General features: G+C 45.8%; 1 long non-coding RNA gene across 1 annotated transcript; it reads right to left on the bottom strand.

Annotated features, from left to right (window-relative positions):
• Positions 1–4,658: 4,658 nt before the first annotated feature.
• On the bottom strand, positions 4,659–9,973 carry LOC147301688 (uncharacterized). Its single transcript, XR_015127306.1, has 3 exons — positions 9,583–9,973; positions 6,375–7,523; positions 4,659–5,571 (listed from the first exon to the last, which is right to left on the bottom strand). It is a non-coding gene; the product is annotated as an uncharacterized LOC147301688 (long non-coding RNA).
• Between the last annotated feature and the right edge of the window lie 3,260 nt (positions 9,974–13,233).

Here is a 13,233-nt window from a genome sequence, read left to right as displayed (position 1 = left end):
GCAAGTTTTCTGACCACACGCATCTTTGAGCTTTACCTTCATTTTGATCTTGGCTGCATACCGTTAATATATTGCGTAACTGTGTCTTGCACTGTTGCAATGCCAATGTGTTGAAGAAATCTGCCTGCAGATATCCAGATAGACATCACATCAAGTACTCAAAACTGCTGACAAACATGTTCACATGGTAAAAACTGTGTTTTTATGGCTTCTACTTCCACTTCTGAATTATGACTTGACAATGCTTGGGTAAAACATTTGTTAGAGTTAGGCATAAAAAGCAGTTTCCCATGTTAAAGTCATGTGTTGTCTTCACCCTGGCCTCCTCTCTGTGATGAGTTTAAAGCTGTAAAGCAACATCACCAGACCCCCCTTTTGCACCACTCATAAGTTCTTTGATTGCTAGTGGGCACTTGACATTTTATCTAACAAGGGGCTGTAAGAAGCAAATAAAGAGCACTGTTTGCATCACAGAGTACCGTGACTGGGTCCTCCTTTCCCCACATCCCCACGGTCTGCCAACACAGACTGTGACACTGTCCGTTTTTCACCTCAGACTATGCCAGCACCAATGCAAAAAAACATTTGTAAGGAGGTGTTGTTGGAATATCAAACCTTTTAAATATCAAACCGCACACAAATAGGCCAACAACATATCGTCTGTGGAGACTGGGCACACTAACAGAGGTCTTGAAGCATTTGCAAGTATTTTCTTTTTCTTTTTTTTAACACAAGAAAACTCACATGACATAAAAGTTCAAAATTGATTTGGATGTTATTGAGTGCAGTCAGTCACTGATTAGTTGTGTGCACGCATGGAACACAGATTACAATCAATCAACCAATCACTTACAGATACTCTTAATCTTAACATGTTGTGTGTATGAAGACCACCTGTCCACATATTCAGTTTCTTCTATTCCAACCTCTCCACTAACATTGGCAAGACCAAAGAGCAATCAAATGACATCAGGAACAAGACTGTAGACCTGCACAAAGCTGGAATGGTCTACAAAACCATCAACAAGATGTTTGGTGAAAAGTCAACAACTGTTGGTGCAATTAGTCTCAAATAGAAGTCACCATCAATCTGGTCTGGAGCTTCATGAAAGATCTTGCCTTACAGGGGTTAATCATGGTGGCTCAGCCCAAGACTATATGAGAGGATCTAGTCAATGATGTAAAGCAGGTGGGACTACAGTCACAAGAAAAACGTTGGTAAAACTTGTCGAGTGTAGAGCGCATATATCACTTTACATTTTCCCCTGGTCAAAAGGCACATGTACCGGCCCATCTTAAGTTTGACATTGAACATCTGAATTAGTCATTGATGGTTTGGGAGAAAGTTCTGTGGTTTAGTTAAACTAAAATCAAGCTCTCTGGCACCCACAGTTTTCAGTATGACCCAAAGAACACCATCCTCACAGGGTGGTGCATTGTGCTTTAGGACAGCGGTCCCCAACCCCCCGGCCATGGACCGGTACTGGTCCATGAGTCTTTGGTACCGGGCCACAAGAGTTGAGGCTCGGGTGTGAAATTTATGGTTTTCAGGGTTTTTATTGTTTTTTATCGTTATTTTTTTATCTTTTCTATTGTTAACTCAGTTTCCCTGGGTCTTTTCCCATGTGTTATGAATAAATCTTCTTTTTTTTGGGTACCCGTACGGGTTTTATTTTGTTGTATTTATCCGCGACACCTTAAAGGGTGGTCCGTGAAAATATTGTCAGACATAAACCGGTCCGTGGCGCAAAAAAGGTTGGGGACCGCTGCTTCAGGGTACAGAACAACTTCATCACATTGAGAGGCCAATGGGTCGGAACATGTACCATAAAAATTTGGACAGGGACCTCCTCCTTTCCTTCCCAGAACAGTGAAGATTTGTGGATGGGTCTGCTAGCATGACAATGACCCAAAACATACCACCATGAGAACAGAGGAGTGGCTAAAGAAAAAAGTACATTAAGGTCATTGAGTGGTCTAGCTAGTCTCCTGATCTCAGTCCTGTAAAAAGTTTGTGGAGGAAGCTGACGCTTTAAACTATCAAGCAGCAGCTGATGAACTTAAAGGATTTATCAAGTTTCTGTAAAGTGGAGTGGGCCAAATTCCTTCCTGAGCTGTGACAAAACCGGCTGACCAACTATGAGAAATGACTTCCCACTGTTCTTGCCAACAAGGTTTTCCGCACCAAGTACTAAGTCATGTTTTTCTTGGGGATACATATTTTACTCAATGACATGCAAATCAAGCCATAATTTAATGAAATGCATTTTGTCTGATTGAGTTTTGGTTGATATTTGTGTCTCTCTATTAAAATGAAACTATCATAAAAATGAGAAAAAGTTAATATCTTTATAAGTGAGCAAATGTACAAATTCAGCTGGGGAAATAATTATATCTTCACTGTATAAAGATTTTCATGAAATCACTGAGGAAATTTAGAGAACTTGAATTTGGTTTCAAGGGCTTATTTTTTATTTTTTATTTTAGAGATATTTAGGATATTTAAAATATGGCACATCTTGAAAGATGTGATTTTGAAACTTTCTGGGACTTCTCAGGATGTTTTGTTGGTCTGTAAAGTCCCAAGTATGAGACCGAAAGAGTTTTTAGGCAGGAGGTTATCATGACCTGTTTTATTATTTAGTCTCCTCTAGCAGTTGTGATTAATCCATGTTCAAAACAATTTTATTTTAAAATATGTCTTTAAAACTAAAAAACTCTGAACTTTTTTCAAGTTGTTTTTATTACAAACTAACACATTAAAATGCAAGTAGTACTGTATTAGCAAATTTTTCAGAAGAAGAAAACCCTGTTCACAGTCGTACAATTATATGAGGCATCACGGGTCTAAAATGTTCAGGTGAAGATGTCCAGGCTTCTGTCTTTGCCTGGCGTTCTGTCTTCATAGTATTGAGTGTCTTTCCCTTGTAGGTGATGGTCATTTTTTGACCTCTGTCCTGCTGAGCCAGATTCAGGCCCACCCAACAAACACTCCCCAGTGAGCTTCCATCCTAGGTCTGGCTACAGGATAAAGCCCTGGTTTCCCACCTCAGAAGTGATGAAGCTCCCCTGTTCTGAGTTGACTTCTATCCGTAAGTCTGGCTTTTCTCCTGAATACAGGTTATCTTGGGACCAATTTATCTTTCCTATAAACAACAAATTTCTCCCTCTAATGGCATCTAGTTCCAACAAGAAGTCTTATTGACATCCAGTTATCCTGCACATCTAAAAAGGATCCTAAGGGGTACCCAGTGCTTTGGTATCTAGATAGCATTTTCACAGCATGAAAACCAGGATGCATGGATGCATTAAATTTTACCTCAACTAGATAAGGCTGTACAGAAATAATAACTGAAATCTAATAACAATGGTTCAAATTTAAAAACACACATCTACTGGCAGCCTGTACTCAAAGTTCCACCCTTATTTGTTCATCTGCTCTATCAGATATCAAATCACTCAGCTGCTCTAAATGTGTGTGTTGGACTGTATATGTAAACACATTTCCACATTAGCTCATGCACTCTTGTTTAGGAATGGGGATTTACTAGGAATCAGGATTTATCAGGAATGTATGTGGGGGACATTGCAAGGTCATATGTATGTGTAAATGTGGCATGTGTGTGTTTGTGTATATATGAATGAGCGAGAGTAGTAATGTTTTTTTAAACCTGTATTTATACAGGGTTTAGTGGGAGGGCTGCAAAGGAATAATGTCCTGTATCTCCAAGTGAAAGCTGTTTATTCATGCAGGTCATTGCAGTACAGACAAAGTTTTCTCACGGTCATTAATTCTGCTTAGTACATATCCAGACCTGTACCACAGTACTGCAGCTTTTACTACATTCCCTGCTTTGGAACATTACCAAGAACCTCTGGAACCTCCCCAAGGAGCCCATTACATGTCTTTAAAAACACTTCAAACCTTTTAACCTCAACTGGCCCTGATATCGGAGGGACCTCTGGACTCCTGTAAGAACTTTGTTTTCAGTAAGCATGCCTCCAGAACCTCCTCAAGATACCCTCCATAATACCTTTTTAAGCTACAGAGAAACTTGAACAGACATCATAATGTCTGTTCAAGTTCGAGAGTCTGGGCGTATACTCAAAATTCATTGCATTGGGATGTTCTTTAAGAAATTCTTAGATCAAAGACGTACTTGATTTTGATACTGTCACGATTAGTGGAGCGGACTCAGGCGCAGACCACAAGTTTCTTCAAATAGAAAGTGAATTTATTTACAGTGTTCTCCACGGTGAAATATATATACACACACACACACACACACACACACACACACACACGCGCACACACACACACGCGCACACACACACACGCGCACACACACACACACACACACACACACACACACAACGGTGTCTGGGGAAAAGGGGCCGGGGTTCCAGGGTCCGGGAGTGAAAGGGGCAGGAGTCCAGGGAGAGGAGATTTCCATACAGCCCTCGCAGCCACACACAGCTCCTCTTCTTTCCTCTATCACTCTTGCTCACGCTCAGTCACCGTGCACAGGGAAAACAGGTTCAGGGGAGAGGAGAATAAACAAAACAAAGCGCCTGACTGCTGTTAGGTGGCGAGGTGTGGGGACCATGACAGTACCCCCCCCCCCTCAACAGGAGCCTCCCGGCGACCCACCAGGCTTGTCCGGATGCAGGCGGTGAAACTCCCGGAGCATGGGCACGTCCAGAACGGCCGCTCGCGGGACCCAGGAGCGTTCCTCCACGCCATAGCCCTCCCAGTCAACCAGGTACTGACAGCCACGCCCCTGGTGCCGTGAGTCCATTATGCGAGTGATGGAGTAAGCCGGCAACCAATCCACAAGCCGGGCGGGAGGAGGGGGCCTGGAAGGAGGGCACAGAGGACTGGACCGGACAGGTTTGATTTGTGAAACATGGAAAACATCATGGATTTTCATATTGCGAGGAAGTTTTAACTTCACAGAGACGGGATTGACCAAGGCGGAGATTTCAAAAGGGCCGATGAAGGTGGGTGTAAGTTTCTTGGATTCAGTCCTGACCGGAACAAAGTGGGTAGAGAGCCATACCTTCTGGCCGACAGAGTATTCGGGTGCTGGAGTCCGGTGCCAGTCTACAATGCGTTTGTTGTTCTCCGTCGTGCGTAGTAGGGCCACTTGAGTTGCCCGCCAAACTCTGCGGCACCTGCGCAGATGAGCCTGGACGGAGGGTACAGAGTGCTCACCTTCCACAGCAGGAAAAAGAGGAGGCTGATATCCCAAGGAAACTTCAAATGGAGACCAGCCGGTGGCAGAGGCAGTCAAGCTGTTATGGGCGTACTCGATCCACGGCAACTCCTCACTCCAGATGGTTTGATTAGTGGAGGCGACGCAGTTCTTGGTTGGCCCGCTCGGACTGTCCATTGCTCTGAGGATGATAGCCCGAGGATAGACTGACCTTTGCGCCCAGGGAGTTGCAGAACTCTTTCCAGACCCGAGAAGTGAATTGAGGCCCTCTGTCGGACACTATGTCTTCCGGGATCCCATGCAGGCGGAAGACGTGAGTGGCGAGTAGGCGTGCGGTCTCTAGAGCTGTGGGAAGCTTAGGCAGAGCAATGAAATGAGCCGCTTTAGAGAAACGATCGATTATGGCTACGTTCACACTGCAGGCGAAAGCGCATCAAATCCGATTTTTTGACCCTATGCGACCCATATCCGATCATGCTATGACAGTGTGAACGGCGCAAATCCGATATTTTCAAATCCGATCTGGGTCACTTTCGTATGTGGTACTGAATCCGATACATATCCGATGTTTTAGAAAGCGACTGCTGTTTGAACGGTCAAGTCGCATTAAATCCGCCTTTTACGTCACCGACACAAGACTGAAGCCAATTATCAGCGCCAGAGAAGCGCCCGAGAAGACATCGCGAACGCTTCCTGGCCATCCAGTGTAGATGTCAGTGAAACTGTTGGGAAGACAACGTAAACATTTTATTTGTACTGTATAATCTGCAGATTCTGACAGAAATCTACAGCTATCCTTTGAAGCACCGCTCCTCTCTTAAACGGCAATAAGGATCATTATTAGGTTATTTACATTATTATGTAAATAACAAAATAACTTAAAGCAAAAATTGGGAAACGTGAAGACCGAAGTCTTTATATTAAGGGCCATCAGTCAAACAATACTGTTGCTCTGGGTCTAAACAGAGCGCGTTGTGTGTGACATCTTCTTTTGCGCATGCGGGCCGCTTTGAGCGTTCACACTAGAGAGCGTTTGCTGTCGCATTTTATTTGTAGTGTGAACGAGCAGACAAAAAAATCGGATTTGATCAAAAAATCGGAATTGAGCATTAAGACCTGCAGTGTGAACGTAGCCTTAGGTGAGAATGACAATGTTACCTGCTGATGGAGGTAGCCCGGTGATGAAGTCCAGTGCTATGCGAGACCATGGCCTGGAAGGAGTGGATAACGGATGGAGCTGACCCGCCGGGGGTTGGTTCGATGGTTTGTTTCGGGCACAGACCGTACAAGCAGTGATGTATTCCTGAGTATCTTGGGTGAGTGAGGGCCACCAGAAATACTGCTGGAGAAACTTGACGGTGCGATGTATCCCTGGGTGGCATGAGAACCGGGCTGTGTGAGCCCATTGCAGAACCTGGGATCTGACAGAGCGCGGAACATAGAGTCAGTGGGCGGGCCCCCCTCCCGGATCCGGTTCGGCTACCTGAGCCGCCCGGATGGCCGCCTCGATCTCCCAGGTGATGGCCCCGATAGTACAGGTTGCCGGCAGGATGGAATCCGGATCCGCCTTTTCGTCAGCAGTGGAGAACTGACGGGAGAGAGTGTCCAGCTTGACGTTTCGGGAACCAGGTCTGTAGGTGATTGAGAAGTGGAAACGGGTGAAAAACAGGGCCCATCTGGCCTGTCGAGCGTTGAGACGTTTCGCCATTTGAAGGTAGGCCAGGTTTTTGTGATCGGTCCAGACCACGAAGGGTTGAGTGGTGCCCTCCAGCCAATGCCGCCATTCTTCCAGGGCGAGCTTAATCGCCAACAGCTCCCAATCGCCCACATCGTAGTTACGTTCTGCAGGGGTGAGACGACGGGAAAAATAGGCACAAGGGTGCATATTACCCTCCCTCTGTTGGGAAAGGACGGCCCCCACCCCTGAGTTGGATGCGTCGACCTCTACCACGAACTGAAGAGTGGTGTCAGGTTAGACCAGGATGGGTGCTGAGGCAAACCGTTTCTTGAGCTCCGGAAAGGCTGATTGGGCAGCGTCACTCCACTGAAAAGCAAGCTTGGGAGAGGTTAACTGGGTTAATGGTAAGGCAATCCTGCTGAAGTCCCGTATGAATCTCCTGTAGAAGTTAGCGAAGCCAAGAAAGCGTTGCAACTGGCGACGGTTATTTGGTTCGGGCCAGTTCACAGCAGCCAGTACCCTAGGAAGGCAACTGTGGGCACATGAAACTCACATTTCTCGCTTTTGACGAACAGCCTGTTCTCCAGAAGGCGTTGCAGTACCAGCCAGACCTGGGTCTCGTGTTCAGCCTGGGAAGAAGAGAAGATCAGAATGTCGTCTAGATAGACAAACACAAATCAGTTAATAAAGTCCCTTAGAACATCGTTGACCAGAGCCTGGAATACTGCAGGTCCGTTAGTGAGGCCGAACGGCATGACCAGATACTCGAAATGTCCAAGGTGGGTATTGAACACTGTCTTCCATTCATCGCCATCCCGAATCCGAACCAGGTGGTAAGCGTTTCTCAAGTCCAGCTTGCTGAATATGACGGCGCCCTGGAGAAGTTTGAAAGCGGAGGTGAGCAGAGGCAGTGGATATTTACCGTAATGTTATTGAGTCCCCGAAAGTCAATACAGGGTCGGAGGGTCTTATCCTTCTTTTCCACAAAGAAGAAACCCGCTGCGACGGGTGAGGAAGAGGCACGGATGATGCCGGCAGCGAGGGATTCAGTTATATATTTCTCCATAGCCTCCCGTTCCGGCAGCGAGAGGCTATAGAGGCGGCTGGTCGGCAAGGGAGCTCCCGGCAGCAGGTCTATGGCGCAGTCATAGGGCCGATGGGGTGGCAGCGACTGGGCTCGGTCCTTCCGAAACACCTCAGCAAGATTGTGGTAAACAGACGGCACATCTGCTAAGTCGGAAGACCGCGGTGGCTCTGGGCCGATGACCGATTTGTTAGGAGGTACGGCAGCCTTAAGGCAGGTCATATGACACTCCTCTCCCCAGCCCGTGATGCCTCCTTTCTGCCAATTAATCGTGGGGTTGTGTTACTGGAGCCAGGGATGACCGAGAACTTACGGCGTTTGAGTGGAGTGAAAAACAAAAAAGCTAATCTCCTCCGAATGATTGCCAGACAGTGTGAGGGTGAGCGGCTCAGTGATGTGTGTGATGTCGGGGAGGCGCTGCCCTGATAAAGCCGTGACGCGTAAGGCGTGGGGCAGTGACTCCACAGTCACACAGAGTTGTTTTGCTAGTTCAGAGTCAATGAAATTTTGTTCTGCTCCAGAATCAATAAGCACAGAAAGTGAATGACACTCGGACTGGACCAGAAGCTTAGCCGGCAGGGCTAAACGTGGAGGAGATTTATCCTGATTCAAACCGCCCACCAGTACTCCTACCATCACTGGCGGGCGCGGCCTTTTGCTCGCGATGGACAGGAGGCGATCATGTGTCCCTTGTTACCACAATACAGGCACGCACCGGCCGTGATGAGTCGCTGGCGTTCCGCAGCAGTTAGGTGGGAGCTGCCAATTTGCATGGGTTGTACCTTTCCGTCGGCACCCTCTGGTGTCCGGGAGGACCGCTAATCGGCCGAGGCCTCCGCCCCCCATGGCCCCGCGGCCTCCTGGGAACTGGAGTTCCGTGCTTGTCGACGAGCCCCACCTTAATGCATAAAGACATCAGTTCATCAAAAGCAGTGGGAAGGTCCCGCATAATCAATTCATCTTTCAGATCCTCACGGATGTTTTTTAACAGTGTGCTCCTGAGCGCATCCGGTCCCCAGCCGGTTTCTTCTGCCAAAATCCAAAAGTCGATTGAATAGTCTGCCATACTCCACTTACCTTGCTTGAAGTTAAGGAGGCGGAGCGCCGCATCCTCGGCTCCAGAGCCTCGGTTAAACACAGTCTTAAAGTTAGCCACAAACCTCTCAAAAGAAATCTCCGGGTCGGAGTTTAATACCACCTGGGCCCATTTCAAAGCACGATCTCGTAGCATCTGTACAAAGAAAGCAATCTTCACCCCGTCATTGTTATGGAAGCGCCGCTGTTCGCGGAAAATCAATGAGCACTGGGCCAGAAAACCAGAGCACTTTCCTGTCTCACCCTGTCACGGCTGTGCAGCAGTCGTGTGGTGAATTGAGAAAAGGATCCAAAATGCAGGCACAGGCTGGGGTGTGAGTGAATGCAGACTCATGAGCAGACACAATAACACCATGGACAGACAGAGGGAACACAGAGAAGTGGGAGCAGGCAGGCAAAGAACAGAAACCTAACAAATGGCAAAATCAGAACAGAATACACACTCGGAATGAACAAAAGCATAAGGAAACACAAAACACTGAGTCCTCAGACTCAGGACCATGACACACCCGTAAAAGGTTCAGGTGAAGGCAGAGGACCGTCAGAGGATGGAGTGGCTGCCGATGAGGGACCTGCCGTGGCCGCCGCGAGTGTTTCCTGTGGGGCAGGGTGAGCTGGCTGGGGATTCCCCGGCTGTACGCCCCCTGGTGTAGTCAAACGGGAAACAGCTTGGGTTAGTGTGGCAATCTCACCTCGCAGCTGGTGTAACATTTGTTCGTGGCGGGTCAGCGCCGCTTCTTGGGCAGCCAGTGCCTGTCCGACGGTATTCTGGTCTGCTGAGTCCATGTTGTGGCTGGATTGTTCTGTCACGATTAGTGGAGTGGACTCAGGCGCAGACCACAAGTTTCTTCAAATCAAAAGTGAATTTATTTACAGTGTTCTCCATAGCTGGACTGGCCATCGGGCATACCGGGCATTTGCCCGGTGGGCCGCTGGCGATTTTTTGTTTTTATGGGCCGATGGATTTTTTTTTTTTTTTAGGAAGGGTATATATAATGAAAGGTGTTGGATTGGCCAATTGGTCATGATCGACTCTGGGCTGGACCAATTACAGCCGAGGAGGCCAAATGCACCCGCCCCCTTGTTTAGCAATCACGTGATTTTCGCGCATTGCATGCCGGGAACTCGTGGCAAAACAATCCAAGTACCGCATCAAATGCAAGCATTTGCAGCAACGCAAAACGTTCATTCTCCGGTTCCAACACCTTCTTGTTTTTTTCTTTGCCGCACAAAAAAGGAATGTACAAAACAAAAGGAGAACAATGCCGGTCCGTACAAAGACAGACTCGACGAAAAGACAAAGAAAAGATACGAGGAAAAATCAAAGGAGTGAAAGGGTCAGACCCTTACGAGCACACAGAGTGGACAAAAGACGTTAGCGTGCTGCCCAACTTTCACCACGCTCATATTTATAATTATACGGTTCTTGGAGTGAGTGCATACACTCATGAAGTTTAGTAACTTCAGGTCACTGCAACAAGCCCAGGTACAGTTTACCGACGGATGGGTACAGGACCTTGAAATGCACCGTGTAGAAAGTAAAGACCATCGTACGAACAAAGGTAAGTTTACCAGTCTCACAAATCGTCGTCATAAATACACATTCGTTAACCGTTTATTAATAGGAACTTTAAGCTCAACGGTAATTAATTAGTAGTGGAAATAATTTCTGGTAGCATTACAGAAATGTAGCAGTGACAATAATATTGTATGTTGTAATCGCACTGGACAATTAGTGATACAAAACAACTGTTTTATCCTGTGAATAAAAGTATATGTTTTTGTCAATGTACCATAATAACAGAAGCGAAACGCAATATTGTGTCAGGAAAATTCACTATTTATGCACAATAAATAAAGGAGCATAGCGCAACAATTTCTGTTCAGCGCCAGACTTGCTTGTAACCTATATCACCAATTATGTTAAGAAAAATGACGCATTAACTACTACAAAACTCTGACCTTTGTGGGAATGCCTGGAGCAGACTAACATGTGAGCTGGAGTGTTCTGAGACGTTATATTTGGTATATTCAGACCATCCGTCGGCTCTTACTTCGGAAACATGGCTTAAAACATTTCTCTTCAACGACGTAATCCAATAAAAAAAAAAAAACGATCTCTTTACCCTTCGGCTTCCCGTGGCTGTCATACGACCGGCTATTGCAGTTAATAATACAACAGCTTCTTGCCATTTTCTGTGTTTCTTTTTATCGCTGTGTAACCGAGTTCAATTGAAAGCCTGCGTGCGCTAGTACCTCTTGCCACAAGTTCCCAGAATCCTTTGCGGTTTTACCCCTGAATGACGTCACATTTTCAATCTTTATCCTGGTGGGCCGGTCTCTAGTCAAAATGCCCGGGCCGATTTTTTGTCCCAGTCCAGCCTTGGTGTTCTCCACGGTGAAATATATATATACACACACACAGCGGTGTCTGGGGAAAAGGGGCTGGGGTTCCAGGGTCCGGGAGTGAAAGGGGCAGGAGTCCAGGGAGGGGAGATTTCCATACAGCCCTCGCAACCACACACAGCTCCTCTTCTTTCCTCTATCACTCTTGCTCACGCTCAGTCACCGTGCACAGGGAAAACAGGTCCAGGGGAAATCTATACAGAGACAGAGAAACAGTTAGTCTCCTGGTTCAGACGTACTCACGAACAAACTTTGCAGAGTGCAGGACGACTGATGCTGATGGCTTAACAATCCAGCGACGAGTAGAGCAGACTTGCCATCTTAAGTAGGACTCCAATTCTCATAATCGGCGGCAGGTGTGCTGATCATCTCCAGGTGCGTGGGCCAGGAGCAGGAGCCCATACTGAGCTCTGCCCCGGCAGAAGAAAGAGAGAGTGGGAAAGGACGAGAGAGAAAGGGAGAGCAGAGGCGAGAGAGGAGAATAAACAAAACAAAGCGCCTGACTGCTGTCAGCTGGCGAGGTGCGGGGACCATGACAGATACACAAGGTTGCCTTGAGACTTCCTGAACCCCAATAAAAGACTGGATGAACATAAAACTTGAATAACACTTCAAATGTCTTAAATACCATGTTAGCCTCATAATTCAGAGATAAATTAGAACATTTAAACCTTGAATAACCACTGGGCCTGGAGCTCTAAAATGTATCGTGTATTTATCAAGGCATGAAAGTAAAAAATAAAATTTGCTCTTTGATGTAACAAAGACGATTTTATGTGTTACTGAAGTATGTTTATTTAGAAATATTTTACTTTGGTACACTTTAATTTTCATTGTCAAAAAAAGTCTAATTCTAAATCTAAATACTGGAAGGTAGACTTAAACGAATATATCCAGTCAAGTTCATCAAAGGTTAATAAGAATGAAGAATATCATTTCCCAGGTTTATTGGACCAGTTCAGCTTTAAGTAGAGAGATGTGATGGCTTCATCGTGCAGTTTCAGGCTTGTTTGAAAGACTAGAAAACTAACATTTTAAAAAATGTCTAAAAGTTTTGCAGCCAACTTCCAAAAAATTATTTTTAGTGACATAAAAACTCAAACACAAATTCCTCTGCTTGCTCTTGATGAGCCATGAAGATGGTACACCCAGTGGCCACAAAGGAACATGTGATGAAACCTCTTTGCTCTTCAAAAATGATTGACATACTCATCTTAATGGGACTTCAAAATGCCACAGTCTATTGTAGTCTGGAAAGTGTTTGAAACCAAAGCCACCAACATTGATCATTATCCAAAAGATTTTTCTCTGGGCCAACTTCTTTAAAAAGTCCTCTCCCCTAGAGAGTCGCACGAGGCACATAAATCACATAAATCAAATAATACTTTTTTTTTTTTTTAAATCACCAGAACTTCAGGAGCCTTCAAAGGAACACTGAGGATTTTATTTGTAGGACTCTTTCAGGAAAATTCAGAGCAGGTGATTTTAAAGTTTAAGGCACACTGTGACCAATACTAGTGAACTCTGGAGTTATACCACACAATGCAATACAGGCTCCATCGCAAACTCAGCATAAAGAAAGAAACAATAAAAACTGATGCGGCTTTAGATAAAATTTTGCAAATAAGAACATCAGTAACACACAGACTAATCACCCTGGTAGCTGTTACACTTGGTATGATTTAGTCTAATCATCTAATGAAGCCAATCAGCCAAATAAGAAGGTAACCATCAAAGAAACATTATCTTCAACA

This window comes from Aulonocara sp. 'chitande type north' Nkhata Bay, linkage group LG23 (genome assembly GCF_057382095.1).
Source record: "Aulonocara sp. 'chitande type north' Nkhata Bay isolate Kocher_YH1m ecotype deep benthic linkage group LG23, A_spYH_male_GT1.1, whole genome shotgun sequence".
NCBI lineage: Eukaryota > Metazoa > Chordata > Actinopteri > Cichliformes > Cichlidae > Aulonocara > Aulonocara sp. 'chitande type north' Nkhata Bay.
This window is presented reverse-complemented; position numbering and strand designations above follow the sequence as displayed.